Below are 14,101 nucleotides of genomic sequence, written 5' to 3' on the forward strand. Positions count from 1 at the left end.
TGACAAAAATATATCAAGTTTGTTAAAAAGAAATCCTTTTTGGTTAAATGTTTCCATGAGTCTAGGTTAGGTGAAGTAATTCACCATAATTAAACATAATCCAGAGTAATCATATGCAGCCTGGAGTAATATTAGGATAATCCAAAGTAATTAATTATAAATAGGTAATCTAGTTATCCTCCTCCACATAAATTCTCTATTCAAATTACCCGCCATGAATTCGTTACTCGTCGTTTTCTTTCTTATCGGCGTCAGGTAATGAAATACATATTGTGCCAAAACCCGCACTCAAGTTACAGGAAACCTCACTTGGAGAGATGCTCGTTACAATTTGCCCATCTGACTATTAATTCCTTTCAGTTTATGGTTCAGTTTTATCCGCAGTTCCTCTGGTTCCTCTCGTGTTTGTAGTTTGACTGCTCTTTATTTCTATTTGGATTTTCCCCAAAAATTATAGAATTCGTGTTCCACCTAATCATCATTAGGCGATGCGTGAATAAGTGAGTTTAAATTATTTATTTGTACAGTTATGCGATTCCAATGAAAATTCGATGCCTCCAAAATTTCTTGTTTTTCCCCTTAATCTCGAAAAATTACTATTTAGTATTCTTTATAAATTGTTAGGCTACGTAGAAAATAAATTTTTATCATATAAGAACAGTTTTTTGTTAATTCAATTAACCGAATGAGAAAAATTGTCAACTCTGTTTATTTTGATTTTCACAGAAGCATTCCGTTAGTCCAAAAAAAATCAATTTTTGGAATAAAAAGTGGCCTTTTCATACGATAGTTAAAAGAAATCAATTTTTTAAGAGAAAATAAAAAAACAACGAAAATCTAAAAATTCTTAATCAAATATTTTAGAAAATATTTTAAAAATTATTATTTAATTTTGGTGTATTCATTTTACTATGGAATTAAAAAATAGGTTAGATTATAGAAAGCGTGGATATAGTCATCAGTTTGGTATTTTCTATTTCTTCTACATGTTCGAACGAGAAAAGTGATTGTGGACTTTCAGTGTTCATTTTTCGCATTTTGAGCTTATATAATGAATAATGATTGGCAAATCAAGTCGATTGAATGTTTAATTGGATGAATTATCTTAATTCATTATTCAAGACCCGATTTAAGTAGAATTTGTTTTTAACATAGGGAGAAAAGTAATAATAATGGACTTTTTTTAAAGAAAAAGATAGGTCGACTGGAAAATCCCAAAAAATAAAATTTTCAAATAATAAAACTAGCGAGTTTGAAAATTCCCGAATAATAGAAAGCCCGACAGAAAATTCCGAATTTGAGGAATTAAAATTTTTCAATAAATATTATTTATTTAATGAAAATACAATGCTAATTTTGTTAATTAAAAATATTTGATTATTTTATATTAGTTATATTATTCGAAATTTTAAAAATTCGATGATACTTCAATTCGGTAATATAATAAAATGTTTGTAAAATTACCAAATTATAAAATATCCGAAACCGAAAAATCTCGAATTTACACATATAAATTTGGTTATAAATATTATTTATTAAAAATACAATAATCAAATATTTTTATTTTTAATATTTAAAGTTTTTAAAATTATTGTTTTAGTTTGACAAACGACAATTTTATACATTAATTTAAAAAGTAATGTTATTATAGAAATATTTCATTAATTTATTTCGAAGTAAATAAAAGGGATGACTGAAAAATCCCGAATAATGAAATTCTGACTAAAAAATTGCCGAAATAAAATATCAGAACTGAAAATTTCCCGATTTTAAACAATTTCAATTTTTTTAACATTGTTTATTTCTTAGAAATACACTAATCAAATATTTTTATCAGAAAAAAAATGTACGAAGCTTCTAAAATTAATGTTTGAATATAAAACAATAATAATTGAAAAAAATGTATTTCTGGATGCAATTTTTGTTGAATTACACTTATTTTAAAGACAAAAAATAATTTTAGAAACTTTAAACATTATAAATAACTTTTTTATAGAAATATGTAATTATTTTATTTTTAATAAATAAATAAAAGGGACATTTGAAGAATCCCGATAAATAAAATTACCGAATTTGAATATCCTCGATAGAAAATTGCCGAATTTGGGCAAAAATTTTGTCAATAAATATTTTTTTTTATAAAATTATAATACTAATTTTGTTAAATAAAAATATTTGATTATTGTATTTGTAATATTTTATTGTATTATTATTGTATATAAATTTTATTACTTGGTATTGTTGTATTTTTTAAAAATAAATAATGTTTATAAAAAAATTAATAATTCTTTAAATTCCGGAATTTTTCTATTTTTGATATTTTATAATTTGTCAATTTTCTTTCGGGAATTTTCAAATTCGGTAATATAATAAAATGTTTGGGAAATTACCAAAATATAAAATATTCCATACCGAAAATTCTCGAATTTAAGCAATTACATTTTTTCAATAAATATTATTAATTAAGAGCACAATAATAAAATATTATTTATTTTAAATTATTAACCTGCTAAGATTATTGTTTGAATTTAAAATAATTGTGATTGAATAAAAATATATTTCTGGGTGAAGAATTTCGTCAATTGTTGTTATTTTAATGACAAACGACAATTTTAGAAATTTCAAAAATAATGTGTTTATAGAAATATATTTTTAATAATTAAATAAAAGAGAGGACTGAAAAATCCCGAATAATGCAATTCCTACTAGAAAATTGCCGAAGTAAAATATTCGAACTAAAAAATTTCCGATTTTAGCAAATTGCAATTTTTTTAAAACATTGTTTATTTATTATAAATACAATAATCAAGTATCTGTACCAACAAAAAAATGATTTGTAATTTTTGAAATTTCTAAAAAGATTGATTGAACTTAAAATAATAACAATTGAGAAAACTGTATTTCTAAAAGCAATTTTTGCTGGATTACACTTCATTTAAAGTAAAAAAAAATAACGTTAGAAACTTTAAACGTTATAAATAACGTTTTTATAGAAATATGTCATTGTTTTATTTTTAATAAATAAATAAAAGGGACAATTGAATAATCCCGGTAAGTAAAATTTCCGTATTTGAATATTCCCGAGGAAAAATTGCCGAATTATAAAATACCCAAACTAGAAAATTTCTGAATTTTTAAGCGTTTTTTCATAATTTAAAAAAAATTCCCCATTACCATATGATTTTCCTTGCATGAGTTACAATTTGAAATATATAGTAAAATTTAATAAATTCTACGAAAAAAGTGTATTCAGGATTAAAATGATTTATTTTAAATGGTTAATTGATACATTTAATAAAAAATTATAATAAAAATCGACTAATAAATAAACAATGGTCCTTTAATTTAAATTATATAATATTTTTGGGTGATGAATTGGCCCCGAAACACGTTGGTTCCCTGGTAGTATAAAAAAGACGAAGAAAGGAAAAAGTGAGAATTTGGTTTTAGATAATCTCTTTTGATTCTTATGTAAACAACATTTAAAAAAAGGAATAAGGCATAAACTTAATAAATTGAAGAGAACATTGTATTTTTAATTTGCAATTCGGTCACGGAAAAAAAGTAAATGGCTACATTAAATGGTTATTTAGTTAATTAAGTTTTTCTTTATTATTGATCATTAATAATATTATTATTATAATTATAATAAGGCAAATTAAACAGTAAATAAATATCTCTGAAAGATTTCGAGAAGTTTCTGAAAAAATTCAAAAATAATTCAACATTTTACAAGATTCTTAAAAACTGAAAAAAAAATATAGATTTTAGAAAATTCCAAAATACAGTTTTGAAGTTTTTTATGAAGTTTGAAAGGCTTATAAAAATAAGAAAACTTTTCTTATTAATCCTGTTAAGATTTTAATTACATTTTATTCTGAAAAATTAATTTTTAAGAAAATTTTAAAATATATCAAAAAATTTTCACAAACGTTGAAAAAAATCGGGCAATTTCTTTTATTCTTAAAAGATTTTTTAGAATTTTAGAAACAATTCGAGTGATTTCGAATATTTTTTTCCAAACTTCTAAAAGTCCTAAATACATTTTAAATTGACTCTAGATTCTTCCAAAAATCCAGTAAAAAGAAAAAATTATACTATTTCGACATATCTGAAATTTTTGGAAACCTTTTTTAATTTTCTCAAGAATATTAGATAAATTAGATTGATCTATAAAAACAAATTAACAAGTAAACTTAAAAAATAAACTTTTATTTTCTATCCAAAATTATTTATCCCCAACAAATTATAATTTGGGTGAAATAATTTTTTTCTTAATTGACTGAAAAATCTCTTTTGGTTAAATTTTTAACTATTTAGTTCAAAATTCATTTTTTTTTTGTTTTGAAAATTGATCTGTTTTGTTCAAAAATTGCACTATTTTCTTGAAAATTTATTTTTGTTGTTGAAAATTCATCGCTTTACTTGAAAATTCATCTTTTTGGTAGAAACTTCATATTTTGTTTTTCAAAAATTTAACCTTTTTGTAGAAACCTCGTTTCTTTTGAAAAAATTCAAATTAAATTTAAAATGGGAAACTGCATTTTGAATATTTAAATTAAGCTATACATTTTATACACAACAGGTATATTATTTACATAAATAGATTTGTTAATTTGCTTTTAATTTTATATAAATATAATTTTCCTAAGATTCCTGAGAAAATTTTAAAAAATGTCAAAGATGTCAAAAAAGTATAGTTTTTTTATTTCAAAAAATTTTAATTTCGGAGATAAATATCTTTTAAACTGACTCGAATTATTTCTTAAATGTTGAAAAATGTTTGAAAAATGAAGGAAATTGCCCTTAATCTTCCAGATTTTTTCCAACGTTTGTAGAAATGTTTTGATATTTTGTCCAATTTTCTTTCTTTATTTATATTTTTCAAAATAAGCCATCAACAAATTTCAAACCTTCTAAAAATATTTTTAAATTATTTGAATTTGTCAACAATTTTCTGGAAATTGTAAACAAATTTGCAAATTGCTTTCAAATTTTCCACATTCAGTTTTGAACATTTTTTAAATGTTTTAAAATCTTTTTGTATATTCTCTTCAATTTTTTTTCAAAATAAAAAAAAATACTGAAAATTTTCCATGGAGTTTTAAGAAAATGTAGATTTTTGAAGATTTTGAAAACAAGTTTGGAAGTTTTTTAAAAAATTTGAAAGATTTCAAGATAATACAAGATATTTCTTAAGATTTCTGTGGGAAGTTAAATTATGGTTTTTTATTTTACAAATTGTTTTTGAGGGAATATTCAAAAAGATTTGAAAACTTTGAGAATATGTTAAAAAACTTTAATAAATTTGGAGATTGAAGATTTCGAAATTAAATTCTGAAGTTTTTTTTTTTTAATTTTGAAAGTTTAAATAGAATTGGAGTCAGATTAAAATATATTTAGGAATTTTAAAAGTAATTTTTTTAAATCCTGTAAAATAAAAAATATTCATAGAATTTTTTTTGATACTTTTTCGAATATCTGAAATCTTGAAAAATATGTTTAAATTTTTTCAAAAACTTAGAACAAATTATATCTATATAATTTTAAATCAAATAAACGGATAAACCAAAAATAAATACTCATTTGAAATTTTTATTTTGTATTCAAAATTATTTTTCCTCTAAAATTATAACTTTTGGTTAAAAAATTCATCTTTTGGTAGAAATTTAATCTTTTTTATGAAAATAGCAATTTTTTGATTATAATAAAGTTTTTGTTTTTTGGTGGTGAATTTAATTATTTTGAACAAAATTCATATTTTTGGGTGAAAATTCAACTACTTATTTAAAAATTGAACTAGTTTGTTTTTGAAATAAACATTTAAAATCTCTGGCAAAATTTTTTATTGAATTTTTATTTCAAAAAATGAATTTTAACAGCAATTTGAAAAAGATTTTTTTAATTCAAATGATTTTCTAAAATTTCTAAGAAGAATGTTACAAAACAGTTACAAAATTAATATAAAACTTGAATAGATTTTAAAAAGTTAAAACAAAATGTTGATTTTAGAAGATTTTAAAATAAAAGTTTGAAGCTTTATAAGGATTTGAGAAACTTACGATAATAAAAAATTCTCAAAATTACAGGGAAAATTTAAACTGAGTTTTAAAAAAATTAATTTTAAGAGGATATTTGAAAAGGTTACAAAAAATATCACAAGATTTAATATTTCGGTATTTAAAAAAAAAATCGAAGAATTTAACAAACAAATATTTAGAATGTGTAAAAGTTTTAAAAAGATTAAAAAATAATTTGAAATTATACAAAGGTTTCAAAAATTGTTAAACAATTGTAAATTTTGGAAGATTTGGAAAAATCGAAGTTTTTCAAGAAGTTTTAAAGGCTTTAAGGAAAAAAAGTTTTCTTGAAATTTCTGGAAAAATTTTTAATGACTTTGTATTTAAAAAAAATTAGTTTTTAAAGAAATTTCTAAAAGATATCAAAATATTTCTAAAAATGTCGAAAAAAATGTGGGAAGATCTAAGTACATTTTTTAATATTGAAAAATGTTTGTTTCAATTTAAGGAATGATTAGAGTCAGTTAGAGATATTTACATTCAGGAATGTAAGATTTCAGGAAGTTTTGAAGATATCAGAAATATTTTTAAACTTTGAAAGTTTTTCGAAAATTTATGAAATATTTTTTAATTTCTTACACACTTCTTAAAGTCGAAAATGTCTTGGAATAATTCGAATTTAACTGTTTTGCCTTTAAAATATATTGTTGTATTCAAAATGATATATTTGAAACCTTCTAGTTTTTTTAAATTAAAAAAAAAATGAATTTTAAAAATTACAAATATAAGCAATTCTATAATCTAACCAAAGTAAGAAAAATGTAATTTATTTTAAATTAAAAAATAGCAATAACTTTTATCGAGGAAATCAAAATAATTATTTCGTATGCGATAATACACTTCAGGTTACTCGTTCATGGACTTTGATCGGTACTTCAATTTATTGGTTGCATCATCAAGTGCAAGTTGTTTTTTATTATATCACAGATTTACGAGATTACTCTCTGCATTCATTGTTATCAGAATCTTTGACAAAATTACTTTTTAGCAATCCAAAACATCTGATCTTAATAAATATTTTCGATTTAACCCAAATTTAATCAGTTCTAGAATCTAAAGAATAAAAAAAAACATTTAAAAACCAGTTAACGTTTTAGCAAAATTTAAGCGCAGCTTTTATTTGATGTTAATTATTTTTTCTTTAAATATTCGTTCCATATAATAGTTATATAATGTTAAGATTTATAGAAATTTAAACAAACCTCTTTCTCTTTTTAAGAAAAAAAAATTTCATCCAAAATGTTTAATTTTCAAGTAAAAAAGATGTGCTTTCTACAAAAAAATGGACTTTTCAACACAGAAGAATAATTTTTAAGCAAAAAAAAAATTGAAATTCTACACATACGACGCAAAAGACGATTTTTCAACAAAATGCATCAATTTTGTATTACATAGTTTAATTTACCATCAAATTGTTTAATTTTCGACATGAAAATGCCAATTTTTTACAAAATACTTGAATTTTCAACCCAAAAAATGTAATTTTTCAATGAATTAGTACATTTATAATCAAAACATATTAATTTTTAACCAGGAAATTAAATTGAAAAAGATAACATTTCTACAGAAAAATGTGAACTTTTAAAGCAAGAGATGAATGTTTAACAACGTAGTTCAATTTTTATTCAAATAAAAATTTGTTAGCAAGGAAAAAAAAGAAAATTCCAATCAAATTGTTGAATTTTCGATGTTCAACCAAATAATTAAGTTTTCAACCAAGAAGTTTAATTTTCTACCCAAAAATAATTTTTTAACAAAGTACATAAATTAATTGTACGTCTTCTATTTTTTTTTATTTATCGAAAATAACTGCATGAGCAAATAAAAATTGTTTAAACAAATAGAAATTGGTTAAACATTAGAAGAAATGTTTAAAAATTATGTAATGCTTTAAATTATGTATTATCAAAAAAGTAGCATAGGATACCAATTTGAAAAAAGTTCACATCTCTGGCTCAATTTTTAGAAATGTTGCAAAAAAACAATAATTAATTGTTTAAATAATTAAATAATGTTTTTAAAAAATTGACTGCTCCAAACAATGAAAAAATATTGCTTTTCAATCAGAAAATATGATTATTTCTTACATTTTCGGGGAATAAATAATGGTTTAAATAATTTACATTTGTTTGAATAATTAAATTGTTTAAAAATTCATGGTCAATATTCTAAGTTTCTAGATTTATAATTAGCTTGCGCGAGATATTAAGATTTTTTTGGGGAGTTTAACGAGTCATTTCCATTAAATTAAATTAAATTTTGATGCCCCCCCCCCCTCTTGTGGAGCCCAAAAAATGCCCCAAACAACTGTAATTGACCATTTTGACCAGAATTGGCACATATTTGCTCTGTTTTTTTTCCTTTTTTTGCCATACATTCTTTTTTTTGCAAGTGAAATGTTTCAAAGTATTTTTCAGTTAATTAACAACTGTTTAAACAATTTCTTTTTGTTTAAATATATTTTTTTTCACTTACTCATCGAAAGTTGAATTTTTTTGTTTAATCAAAGAGCTGGTAATTCTTAGGACGACTGATATTTGTTTCAAACATTTACCAATTGTTTAAACAATTAAGATTAAATTGTGACTTTTTCTTAAAAAGAGGTGGAAAATTAATTTTTTTTAATATTTAGTTATTTTTACCGCTTATTATGAAATATCTACGTCATTCAGATGTAAGTACCTTAATTTGTAATAAATTCTTATTTGTTTAAATAATGTTTGTTTAAACAATTTTTTTCAAAAATAAAAGTTTGACGCATGTTTTATCGAACTTAATAAAACGGAAAAAAGTCAACCAATAGAAATCTTGCAGAGTACAAATGAGTGTGTGGGAGGGTGATTTAATGGTAAAAGATATAGAAATAATTTCAGAAGGACAAAATTCGATGTAATTTTTATAGAATGAAGTCTTTTTGTAGAAAATAAACTTTTCCTTACCAAGGTAAAAAATTTTATGAAGAAATATTAGTTATTTAAAGCATTTGTTTGACATTTAAATGTTGAACGATAAGCAATATACTTAAATAATTTGAGAAAATAATCAAATTTTTAAATCACAATTTCCATCAAAATGTAATATAAATATTTAATAAATTGATTTAATAATATGATCGTGGTTTAAACAATTTGCGAATAATTGAAACAAATTGCAATTGTCCGATTAAACATAAAAAATATACGTTTCAATGAGTAAGTGCAAAAAAAAAACTATTCAAACAATAATAAATTGTTTAAACAGTCATTAATTAGTTTAAAAATACTTAAAAACATTCCGCGTGACAAACATAAATAATTTATAGCGAAAAAGGGAAAAACAGAGCATTTATGTGTCAAATTTGGGCAAAATGGACAACCTCAGTTTTTTTTTGGCATTTCTGGGACTCCAAAGGACGAAATTCAAAGTGCATATGACCACGTATCATATTTCTATATTTACAGCGGTTTGTTATTGTGATACAGAAACACCAAATTTTGCCGTTGTCACAGATTTTCCAGATGATGAATGTTTTTGGTGGAAAATAATTTTTTTGTTGAAAATTGAAGTTCCTAGTTAAAAATTCAACTTTTTGGTTGAGATTTCATGAATTTGATTAAAAATTCGTCGTTTTTGGTATTAAATTAATCTTTTTGATAAAAAATTTAACTTTTTTAGTTCGAGCTTCAATTTTTTGGCTGAGAATTCTTAAATCTTATTAAAAATTCATCTTTTTGTAGTGAATTCATTTTTTTGATTGAAAATTCTTTTTTTTTGTAATAAATTAATCTTTTTGTTTAAAAATTAATCTTTTTTAGTTGAAAATTCAACTTTTTGTCTAAGAATTCTTGAATTCTTTTAAAAATTCGTTCTTGCAGAATTTGCTAGAATTTCGAAAGATTTTAACGAATTTTATAGGCACTAAAGGTATTTTATTACATTTTCCAGAATTTCGTTGGATTTCAAAGATTTCACGAGATAGTCAAATATTTTTTGCAATTCACTTGGAATTCGCCCTAAATTCTTATTAATTTATCTTGAATTCATTTAAATCGTTTTGAATCCTTCTAAACTCAATCAATTAATCTCAATTAAATGGAATAAAAAAAAGTTTTTGTCATTTTATTTATTCTAAACTCATTCCAAACTTTCTAAAATCAATTAATTGTTTTTTTTTTTGAATTTTTTAAATTCACTTAATTGATTTTTAATGGAATTTTTTCAATTTATTTGAATTCTTTTGAACCTAAATTGAATTGCTTTATAGTCATTAGTCACTTTTTTATAGGAAATTAGTATGATTTCAAAAATTTGAAAATATTTTGTGGAATTCACCCTGCATTTTAAAGTAATTTACCCTGAATTCCTTTAAATTCTTCGGAATTCTCTTGGATTTTTTATTTCACTTGAATTCTTGCTCAATTGCATATTTTATTAATTTCTAGAAGTTTTTATTTAATTGAACCTGGAGTTTTTTAATCTTACCTTGAATTGTTACGCATTTCCTCAAATTCTTTTGACTTTGTCTAAGCTCATTTCAAATTTTTTGAAGTTAATTATTTTTTTTTTATATTTTAAAATTTTTTTAAATTATTTAATTGAATTTTTTTAATGCGCCTTACATTTTTATGAATTCCATTGAATTCTTCTCGACTTAAAATTAATTTTTTGTATAAAAGTCAACTACTTTGTTGAAAATGCAATATATATTATTTCTACCTGAAATTTAAGGAATTTAAAGTGTTTCATATTGACTTAAATATTACATCTATATTAATGTTATTTAAAAGAATTTATTTCCCTCTTCGTAAAAAATTATACGATCTTAAATTAAAGCTTCAAATTTTTTGTAATTTCAAGTTCAAAATGTTTATTTTAATTGTGCAAAGAATATTTCAAAATCAATCAAAATTTTTTACTTACTATATATTATTAAACAAATCAAGTGCGCATATTATTTGTATATAATTTCTATAAAATGAATAAGCTATTAAAATGATTAAGAAAGATCTTTTCAACAAAATATTAAATATATTGTGATTCCTTTCTCATTTCATAGTTAAATATGCTCTCGAGAAGGTGCTAATAATAACTCAATTTGACATGGAAATGAAGGCTGTGAATTTTCCTCATTAGCAAAATAACACGTTTTATGCAAAACAAATTTGCAGAACTGAACTCTTGCGTAATCTTTATTTCGCGTCGATAAAAGGGGTCGAGCAAAAATAATAAACAGTTGAACATAACCAATAAAAACCAAATTTCTAACAAAATAGTTGAATTCTCGACCAAAAAAAGATTTTTCATTTCATGAAGAAAACAAATCATCTAGAAGGTTGAATATTTAACCAAAATATAAAATTTTCAACTAAAAAGATTAATTTCATATTTAAAAAGACGAATTATTAACTATAATTATTAATTATTATCAATTTCTAAACAAATATTTGAGTTTTAACCAATATGACTAATTTTTTACAAAAAAAAATAAGGAATTTTGAACAACATAAATAAAGTTCTAACCAAATAGTTGAATTTTTAACCAGGAAGATTAATTTTATACAAAAAAAAAACAAACGAATTTCCAATAAATTTCATACATTTCCATGTGCCTGAAATTCCGAACGTTTAACCCCTAAAGTGCATTGTGGGTTTCTGATACCCATTGTGGGTATCTAACACCCCAAGACATTTTCAAACTTATAAACCATACTTAATTCAAAAAAATTGAGTAAGTGTCGCCATCTAGCTTTAGTTGGAGACACTAACTTTAAGTAAAGTCGTTTAGCATACTGCGTCAAGCGTTAGTCTACTAACAGCAGCTGCTGAAAGTGGAAGTATAAAAATGGTGGGGTGCAAATAAATATCTTTTTTCAAAGCATCCATGTTACAATTTTTGTTATGAAAGTACACTATTTCAAAAGTATAGTCATACATTTTCAGGTTAAAATAATAAGTAATAACCCCATTTTTTCAATAATTTTTCTAACAAATTTAAAATAAATGTCTATAAAATCAAAGCTACCTTATAAAAGATACCTTAAACTATATCGGATAATTTTATTGTGATAAAATATTCAATACGGGTTAAACAATACATGATTAAATACGCTAGGGTATATAACACCCACGATGCACTTTACCGTGATTTTGACCATGTATGCACTTAAAGGGTTAAATGAACGAAATATTTTTTTACATTTCTATTTTACCCAAAAATTTTGTTCCAACTCCATTATAAATCCGTTTCAATAATAAATCTTTTTCAATATAAATGAACAAAATTTTGAGCACTTTTTCATGAGTCTGAAGTTCCCAACGTTTACAAAAAACGAATAATAAAATATTTGAAAAGTCAAAATGTTTTCATTGTTTATGACAGTATTATGTGCCAAAAGTCCCATCTTAAAGTTTCAGCCCTCTAGCGTATGTGGAACCCGCCCCAAATCAACCCCTAAATATAATAAAATTCGTTAAAAATACACAATTTCAAAAAGTCAAAATGTTTTTAATGATTATCGCTGCATTTAGAGCCGAACTTACAACAAAAAAGTTTCATCCCTCTAGTGCATGTGGAACACACCCCAAATCAGCCCCTAAATATAATAAAATTCGTTAAAAATACAGAATTTTAAAAAGTCAAAATGTTTTTAATGATTATCGCTGCATTTAGTGCTGAAAGTCCCGCCAAAAAGTTTCATCCCTCTAGTGCATGTGGAACCCACCCCAAATCAACCCCTAAATATAATTAAATTCGTTAAAAATACAGAATTTCGAAAAGTCAAAATGTTTTTAATGATTATCGCTGCATTTAGAGCCAAAAGTACCACGAAAAGTTTCATCCCTCTAGTGCATGTGGAACACACCCCAAATCAGCCCCTAAATATAATAAAATTCGTTAAAAATACAGAATTTTAAAAAGTCAAAATGTTTTTAATGATTATCGCTGCATTTAGTGCTGAAAGTCCCGCCAAAAAGTTTCATCCCTCTAGTGCATGTGGAACCCACCCCAAATCAACCCCTAAATATAATTAAATTCGTTAAAAATACAGAATTTTAAAAAGTCAAAATGTTTTTAATGATTATCGCTGCATTTAGAGCCAAAAGTACCACAAAAAGTTTCATCCCTCTAGTGCATGTGGAACACACCCCAAATCAACCCCTGCACACTATTAAAAACATTTTGACTTTTCGAAATTGTGTATTTTTAATGAATTTTATAGTGTGCAGGTGTTGATTTGGGGTGTGTTTCACATGCAGTAGAGGGATGAAACTTTTTCGTGGCGTTTTTGGCACTAAATGCAGCGATAATCATTAAAAACACTTTGACTTTTTGAAATTGTGTATTTTTTACGAGTCTTATAGTATGCAGGGGTTGATTTGGGGTATGTTCCACATGCACTAGAGGGATGAAACTTTTTGGCGGGACTTTCAACACTAAATGCAGCGATAATCATTAAAAACATTTTGACTTTTTAAAATTCTGTATTTTTAACGAATTTTATAGTGTACAGGGGTTGATTTGAGGTGTGTTCCACATGCACTAGAGGGATGAAACTTTTTTTTGGTACTTTTGGCTCTAAATGCAGCGATAATCATTAAAAACATTTTGACTTTTTAAAATTCTGTATTTTTAACGAATTTTATTATATTTAGTGGTTGATTTGGGGTGGGTTCCACATGCACTAGAGGGATGAAACTTTTTTTTGGTACTTTTGGCTCTAAATGCAGCGATAATAATTTTAAAAATTTTGACTTTTCGAAATTGTGTTTTTTTAACGAATTTTATAGTGTGCAGGGGTTGATTTGGGGTGTGTTCCACATGCACTAGAGAGATGAAACTTTTTGGCAGGACTTTCAGCACTAAATGCAGCGATAATCATTAAAAACATTTTGACTTTTTAAAATTCTGTATTTTTAACGAATTTTATTATATCTAGGGATTCATTTGTGGTGGGTTCCATATACGCTAGAGGGCTGAAACTTTAAGATGGGACTTTTGGCACATAATACTGTCATAAACAATGAAAACATTTTGACTATTC

The 14,101-nt window shown here is 24.0% G+C and overlaps 1 protein-coding gene across 2 annotated transcripts in view; it reads left to right on the top strand.

The window, feature by feature from the left end:
* Positions 1–369: 369 nt before the first annotated feature.
* The window catches only part of LOC117169094 (1-acyl-sn-glycerol-3-phosphate acyltransferase gamma-like), a 31,601-nt gene continuing 17,869 nt past the window's right edge, over positions 370–14,101 (top strand). For both annotated transcript variants that reach the window (XR_004466607.1, XM_033355224.1), the window contains exon 1: positions 370–500. The gene's annotated coding sequence lies outside the window, so the exon portion shown is untranslated. The remainder of the gene's footprint in view (positions 501–14,101) is intronic.

Source organism: Belonocnema kinseyi, chromosome 1 (genome assembly GCF_010883055.1).
Source record: "Belonocnema kinseyi isolate 2016_QV_RU_SX_M_011 chromosome 1, B_treatae_v1, whole genome shotgun sequence".
Taxonomy (NCBI): Eukaryota; Metazoa; Arthropoda; class Insecta; order Hymenoptera; family Cynipidae; genus Belonocnema; species Belonocnema kinseyi.